This window comes from Corvus kubaryi, unplaced genomic scaffold, assembly GCF_017639235.1.
Source record: "Corvus kubaryi isolate FWS band 111438036 unplaced genomic scaffold, C.kubaryi_AGA036_p1.0 37384, whole genome shotgun sequence".
Classification (NCBI taxonomy): domain Eukaryota; kingdom Metazoa; phylum Chordata; class Aves; order Passeriformes; family Corvidae; genus Corvus; species Corvus kubaryi.
In genome coordinates this window covers 399,061-407,499 of record NW_024581126.1, presented here as the reverse complement: position 1 = coordinate 407,499, position 8,439 = coordinate 399,061, and positions in this window count along the sequence as shown.

Here is an 8,439-nt window from a genome sequence, read left to right as displayed (position 1 = left end):
AAAAACTTCGAAGAGGTGTTTACCCATGGGGTGGACATGCTGCACATCAAATTCTCAAAGAAAACCACAACATGAGAGCGTAGGGGGGAGCAAGGAAAGTGCAAGCAAGGGCCCAGAGGAGCAGGGAAGCTGGAAAGGGACAGTGGTAGCCACATGCTGTGGACTGGTGGACAGGCCAGCACAGCAGCCTGTGACTTTGTGGGGGCTATGGAAGCTGCCGCTGCTTTTGGCAGCACCACTTGACATCATTTTAAACTGCAATTCTGCCTAACCAGTGTTAAATGTCAGGGTATCTTCCATGGGATGGTTCTTTATATCTGGTAAAACCTTGTATTTTGACTGATAGGATTTGGTGGTAGAGGGGGGCTTTCTCCAGTTCCAGAGAGAACCACAGAAGGAGGGATAAATAAGAAGAACCAAGTGTTGCTGCTGGAGAATGCACAGCAACCTAGATAAAGGTGATCCTAATTGAGGAGGAGGAGGACTGGTATTTAATTAAAACTACTGCTAAAACCTAGGCTCTTAGCAGTAAAATAAATAATAGCAGGACATGAGTAATTCCTCTCAGGGGAATGTCGGAGACAAAATTACACTAATGTAGTAATAAGAGGGGCCTGTGTGCAATTGCTCAGAGGAATAGGAACAGGGCAGAATGATTTTTCACTGCTAAGAAGTTCAAATGTGGTTCAAGTGAAAAGGGACTTGTGCCTGTTAAAGCACACACTCCTTGGGCTGCTTCCAAAGGAAGAGCTGTCTGAGTTCCTGAGCTGGATGTTCTTGCTGGACTTGGCGATCCCAGCAGAGAGACCGAGCTCCTTCTCTGCTTTAGTGAATGATGGCAAGTTCTGTGTGTCACTTGCACTTCTGCTGCTCAGTCAGGGTGTTTTCAGTGAATTAAAAAAACATATTTCAGACCCAGACTTAGGACAATTGTGCTATGTGTCATGTATCTGGAGGCAAGAAAGGACATTAAACCATCTTTTGCTTCCTTATTTCCTTCCTACTCCTCATTTCTGATCATCTCAGAGCTCTGGCTCCACTCCTCAAGCTGTGATGCCTGTTCTGGGCAGGTGGTTAAATAGCGTGAACTCATTAACCATTCTTGACTCAGTAACAGCCAGTGGCATAACACTGTTTCTTCTCCATAGCTGCCTTGCATAATGCTGCATTTCAGTTTTGGTTACTCCTTCCCTTTTGTGCTTTTCATTTCTGTGACATCCATCTGTTTACCAGACAAGGGCGAGATGGAAGTAGTCCCAAAATACAAAAAGAAAAAGCCATACAAGTGAGGCTGGATGGGGCTTGGAGGAGCCTGGTGTATTGGAAGGTTCCCTGTCCATGGAAGGGAGTTGGAACTGGGTGATCTTTAAGCTCCCTTCCAACCCAAACTATTCTGTGGTTTCTGTGAGTATATAAAGGGGATTTAATGAAGGAACAGAGGCACTGGAACGCTGGAATGAGAACTGCTGTTGCAGTGAGAGAAGATCCTGGGTACTTGGGGACCAGGAAAGCAGGTAGCAGAACCTTTTTCCTTTTGTGTTCTTTTTCCTTTCTTCTCCTCTTACCCCATCTGTGAAAACAACCAACCTACCACCCACAGCTTCCCCCCAAAACCCCCAAGTTTTGTCAAAGGAAAGAGTACGATGATAGTGGTTTGTGGTAGATGTGGAAGGTAAATTGTAACCTGCTCTGAAGAATCAATGTAGCCAAACTGTGCCTTTGAGCAGTGTCAGTTTTGGTGTAGACCCCGCTGAGGCACTGCAGCAGCATCCCCTGGCCAGGAGCAGGTGTCCTAGCTGGACAGAGAGAGGCTATATGGAGAGAGTATATAGACAAGATGGTTTAGTTGTTAAAATGAAACATGGCATTGCAAACTAGAAAGCAAATGTACTCAGCAACTTCAGCAGAGACAGTGACTCCATAAACTGATAATGTCAACTTAATGGCTCTGAGCTCAATTGTTTGTCCCTGAGACCTGGTTAAATTGGACTGTCTGCAGGGTCAGCATTACCTTATTGATGGCCACCTAGTTTTTTGACTTTGTTCCCTGCCAAGTGTTGTGGATACCGTTTTAGCCCCACCTGTGTCAACCTTTGAGTCTTCTAAATCTGTGACCTTTCAAGGCGCAGAAAGAGCTGAGGGTCTTCACAGCACAGCTGGAGAGCTGTGCTTAGAGGGGGAGAAGAGGGGTGCAAGTGTGTCCTTAATCTGGGCCAGGGACAGAGGAGTTAACGTGTAGTGGCCAGAAGGCACTACACAGATCTCAAAATAACCAAGAACAGGATAATTTGGCTTAAAAAACCATCTGGGTCTTGATTCAGTGCTCATTAAAATTCATAGTAGCCTTATGATTGGCTTCTGGAAGAATTAAGCAGGGTGTTACACTTCATAATGAGTACTTTGGGCCTTGGCCAAGAAAGTACAGCACTGCATACAATAATGCTAGAATTAACTTCTTTCCTGTAACATCCAGCTTAGAATGAGGATCTTCTCAGCATTTACGGAAATCAGTGAAAAAAAATCTCTGTTTTCAAGAGATTTTGGATTGCACCTGAAGAACAGATGTTACAGCTGACTTTGGGAAGAAGTCTCTCTGGGCAAGTCGTCTCTGAGCTGGTCATGCTGCAGCAAGCTGTCTGCTTTGGGGACACTCACAATTTGCAGCCATCAGAGTTCCTGAGTGTGCAGAGAAAGGGGGGAAAGTCAGACTGCAAACCTAGCGGTGGGATGGAATAATTGGGCCATAAAAGGAAAAATGCCTGCTTATGTTTATTTCATTAGAAACCTAAATGTATTAACTAATGGCACAAATAGCTTAGAGTCTTGTGGCACCTCATCAACCGTAAGATGATGTCAGTAGACAAAATGCTCCTGTCTGTGACTGCTGCTGAGAAAACATCCTGATTTCTGCCTCTTTCTTATAGAATACTGTTTGGTGTTAAAGGAAAGAAAATACTAATTCTGCTTGCTCCCAAACCAGAAATTTGCAAAGCTCCTTGGGCTTTTGTGTTCTCTTCTAAGTTCTAAATATGTTCTCCTAAAGCATCTCGAAACAGCAGCCTGAGTGACATAAAGCTGAGCCAATAACTTATTTAAGGAACATTACCTTTTATTCCGGTGTCGTTTAAAGACATGTTTTTAAAAGAGTCTCTTAGAACTTGGACTCACCTGAATTTTCTGGCTACTCCTAACCTGTAGTCTGGGATTACCTTCAATGGTCTGTGGCTGTGCTTAAACTGGGACTGCTACTTGTGGAAAGAAGGAAATGAAGGAATCTTCCAGATAAATACTTAAGTATTTCTGTAGGACATCTTTGGGCACAACTGTTACCCAGGCCTTCAGTTTTCATTAAAATTCAGAAGAACTAAATAAGAAAATGGTCATTTTAAGTGTTAACAAGCTTTTTTCTTTTTTTTCCAAAGGTCACATGCGGAAATGAGCTAGTTAATATTTTTTGTATTGAAATGTATTTTTTTTAATTCACTGATTTATAGAATTTATTTGGCACCTCAGCACATGAACAAGAAAAGGATTTTTTTGAATTAGTAGTTTGAAGAATGCTAGCCTCAGAATCTCTAAATTTGCAGGTTAGGAAACATTACATCTTATTTACAGCTTAAATGGCTATGTCTTATGTTGCTCTTTTCTTCTTTAAGTATTATTATTACTGTTATTATTGAGATTTTCTTTAATCTTTAGATTTACACACACACATATATGCATATCAGTGGACTAGTTTCTGGTGTCACGTTGAAGAGGATTCTGGTTGAGCTGTTCCACCGTGGTTTCCCTCTCACAGCAGCCAGCAGGATCTAGACTCCTTCCAAAGGACAGGCATTCGCTCTGCCAAGTGCCAGCAGGTCCATGTGTTCAGGTAGGCTGTGACTGTGCTCAGTTTGGCCTCCCTCAATCATAGGGTAGGGCTGTGGTAGAAAAATGTTCCTACAATACCAAAGACAGCCAGTGTGCTCCAGTCTTCTCTAACATGCATTGCCTGACTGCTTGCATGCTTTAGTTCCTTATTGTGGAATCTGACAGCCTTAGAAGTTGTACAGATGTTTTGGGTAGTTTGGAAACTTTTTTTTAGTGGAGACAAGTGTTAGTTGGAGCTTTATTGTTTGCCCACTAGTCTGTGTTGTGCTGAAACTGTGTGTCTCTCAGAACAACCAGTACCTCCTGTCTCAGGCAGTATTCAGGCTGTTAAAAATTCCAATCTAAATGAAGGCTGGAGGAGATTGCTGAGGATAAAGAAAGTAAGAGACTTCTGTAACTATTATCAGGAAAGACTGAAAATCACTCTCGGGGAGGTAGGAATTAGCCTTTTCCTCTGTCGTAGCAGTTAGAATGCAAGACAAGGATGTCTCAGCTACCATTTTCCTTTGCTATATCAATAAATCTCTAAGTGGGGATTATAATAATTTAATCCTTTGCAACCCCTCCTGTGGACTCCAGAGCATTCATAGCTCATGGAGATAAGGGAAACCGAGGGTACAGTATTGTGACATGCTGCTTTCAGTGGCAGAACAAGAAGCTCCAGTTCCTGCATTGCAGGTCATGGCTGCTGTGTTGTGGCATGACTTTGTGTGGCTGAACTGTAAACCAGGCTCCTGAAACAACCAGAGCTTGAAAATAAATTAAATAATAGTAAAAAAAGAAACCCAAACCAGATTTAACCTTTCAGCTGCCTCCTATTTCCAGGGAGGGGAAATGCTTGATGCAGCCTTAGCAGCTAGAGGGGTTTGAAATAAATATTGGATACTTGTTCCTGTTGCAATGGTCAGCCCTTCCCCTCTTTTCTTCCACGGAGAGAAATAGCTGCTCTGCCTCTATCAGCCTTCCCCCCGAAAATCTCACCCACTCACCACCATGGGCCAAAGCCCCCTCCTGTACTTGCTATAGGGAAGCTGCTGCTGGGACGTGATGCCTGTTCCCTGGCACGGGATTAGTAGTTCATCTTCCTGATTTTCCTGGGCTGAATGCTTTCAGTGTAAGGCTGAGTTGGCTGCGAGGACAGTTGTTCCCTGCCTCCACGAGGCTGCAAGTGGGATGGGAAACCTGTGCTACATGGAGGCACGTGCCTGGATTTTGACAAGCATAAGCTCCAACCCTCAAATTATTCTAAGCTCTTGAGAGTTGGGTTTGAATGTACCCAGAGGTAGAGTGACTAATGACAGCAAATGGTGTCAGACTTTTGCAGCCGTTATTTTAGCCACTAGGAATTCAATGGATTCTGGCTAATACTTCAGTGATAGCTGACTGACCTAGTTATTCAGAACAGAGGCTGCAGTCTGTATTCCTCTGGTGTCAGTGAGGGATTTCAATCTGCATTTCTATAGCATCCTTAAGGATCACAGCATGCTTGGAAAAACAACAGATTAAGCGGCCTCTGTTCTGGGGGAGTTGAGCATTGTCACAGTTATTTTACCAGCCTGCAGAATGCCTTTCCCAAGGTGACCTGGGAATCTGTAGGCAATGTTGGCTTTCTGCTGTGATGTTGCCATTGCAGAACTGATCATCCTGACTTTTGTGGGAAGCAGAAGATGCACCTTTTGTAGAGGGTGGCACAGGCTTGTCTGGTGGAGCATGACGTTACTTCTGTTCTAACCAAAGAAGTCTGTGAATTTTTGCAAGAAATTTGGAAGAAGTGTGAAGTGGCTGTGTTCCAGGCTGTATTGATATTATCTGCAGGGAACGTCTACCAAGCCACAGGAATTTAACCAGTAGCAAAATAGCTACTGTGTGCTGTGTTCAGGTGATCTTCTTGAGCTTTAACTTCAATTTCTCATCAGAGTGGGAGTTAAAATTTTCAAAGAGTCTGCTGTTTTCTTACTAACTCTAAACTTAATCTGCTTTCCTCACTGAAACACTCGTCAGGCACTGGAAGGGGCTGCCCAGGGCAGTGGTGGAGTCAGCACCTTGGAGATGTTCAAGGAAGGACTGGATGTGGCACTCAGCGTTCTGATCTGGTTGACAAGGTGGTGATGGGTCAAAGGCTGGACTTGATGACCATAGAGGTCTTTTCCAACCTTAATGATTCTGTGCTTCTTGCCTCTGGCATGCTCAGTTTGGCAGAATTTGCAAGTCCTTGTGCTGTTTCCTTGCTGGCCATGGTGTGCGTCACCACAGGCATTGTTTGGCCTGGGAGAACCTGGCTGTAACCCAATGTGAGCCTGAAGCAGGACAAATTCCCTTCTTCCATGTGCCTCAGTCTGCACTGTTTGGCACAGGGTAAAGAAGGGACTTTGAGCTCCCCACTGCCATGCCAGATAGGAGTGTGCAGATGTGTCCAGATCTTCAACAGCACCCAGAGCTCTGGCAGAGGCAATGCACTTGCTTGACCAACTTCCAGTTCTTCAGCTCTGGTGCATTCGTTTCGTTTTGAATTGGAGAAAACCTCCCCTGGTTTAGACTGTAAACCTTGGATAAAAACACTGGATGGGCTCATGCAGCTGGAGTACAAGCAGGGCTTTGTCCTGCTGGCATCTCAGGACAGCTACCTGGATAATGGCAGCAATGCATAGTAAGCAGGAGGATAACCCAAACACTGGAGCTGGCCATCCAGGTAATGCTCTCCTGGAATGTTCTGACCACCTCTGAACGGGATACCCTTGGGGAGAGGTGGCTAAACTGCAAGCACTTACTTAAAGCGAAACTGCCTCTGGATTGCTCTCTCCTTATCTCCAGTCCTGGCTCATGTCATGTGTTGATTATGAGACTCCCAGACTTGATTCCTATCTTGTGCTTCCTCCCACTGGTTGGTGCTGATGTGAGATTTGCAACACACCCTTTCTTCTAGTGACCCCTTTGCCCCCATCCTTAAGTGTATTCTTTCACTTCCCTGACCAACTTCTCTAGATTTCCAGAACCATGAAAGAGAAGATGGAAGGTTTTCTGTGTGGAAGAGCATTTCTGCCTCCTATCAGATCCCTGAGCACAGAGAAGACTTGATGGAAGGGCCGGCTCTGAACCACAGCCTGGCTTCATAGATAGAATTGCTGTAGCTCTTGCTGGGATTTCCTGAATGTATCAGATTTCCTGTGCCTCTGTGTTAGGCTTTTCCTGGAAGCTTTGTTGAATACAGATCCATTTTCCTTAGCAGCCTGCCCAGTTCCCACAAGCTTCAGATAGGTGGGCAGGTACATTTCTCCTGGCTGAGGTAGAAGACAGACATTGTATATGGTACAGTTGTCCCAGGTGTCTCTGATCTTTTATTTTTTAAGTTAGAAGTCCCTAGTGTTGCCTATTGGAATAGGAAAACATTGAATAGTGGGGTTTTCATCACAAAATTCTCCTCCTGTAGCGATTAAATGGGATTAAATGGAACTTATTGCAGCAGCAGTGCAAGGTGTGAGATCCTGGAGCTCTCCTAGCACAGTGATGTGGCTGGACTGGGTGAGGAACAAGGTGAGATCAGCACTTTGGATCTGAAATTTGCTTTGCTTTGTGTCTGGGGAGGGGACATGGAATATGGAATGGCCTTTGCTGGGAAGATAAATCAGGCAGGCTGCAATGCAAACATTCAGTCAACGTACCCTGCAGCACTTGTTGCTGCCAGGAATGGCTGTCCCAGAGACCGACAGGACCTGAGTGAGCAGCACAGAGCAGCCGTAGGAGGAGTGGGGTGTGTATTGCATGTTTATATAAATGTGCCAGTATAATTATTTATATTGTCTTGTGCCATTTTCTAGGTAAGAAGGGAGCAGTGGGCAGGCAAGGAGCAGTAAAATGTGTAATGAAGGGACAGTTGCTGAAGGGGAAAATTAGAGACGTGTTGCTTTTACTGGGAAATTTTTCTTCAAAGTGTGCAGGACTGCTGGGACTAAAATTGTGAATATAAAAACTGGAAAGTGTCCTAATTTTTCATTAAGACTGTAGGCAGCAGAGGCTCACACTGACTCAGAACTGCCTTAGTTTCATCTAAGCTTGTGCCTTGACAAGTAAAATAAGGCTCTGCCATTTATAACGAACTCAAGTCTTGTTCTAGAAGACTGTGCTAGCACGTAACCCAGGATATACAATACTCATGCAAATGTGGAGCCAGCTCCAAGGCTGGATGACTCCTTGTAGACTGTAAAAGCCATTTGTGTGTGACGCTCCCCACGCCATGGTTGTGCAGATGACTCCTCACTGCCTGGCACAGCAGCAAAGCCCAGGTGCACAGATGACAGGGATGATTTGCCATCCACACCTACCAGCTTCACGCTCTGCTTCCTCGTCCCTGATCCTCCACCACGGTGCTCTGCCTTGTGAGTTCCAGTGCTTTGGGAAAGAATGCTGTCCCCCTTTGTTATTTACTATGATTTGTTACTATTAAAGGGAACTTTCCTTTTTTTGATTACATCTGTGTATGGGGCCTGCCCCATAGGAGAGAGAAGCTAATCCCCAGACAGAAAGGAACCTGGCTAACTCTATATCCTATACCCTGGAGACGGAACAGGC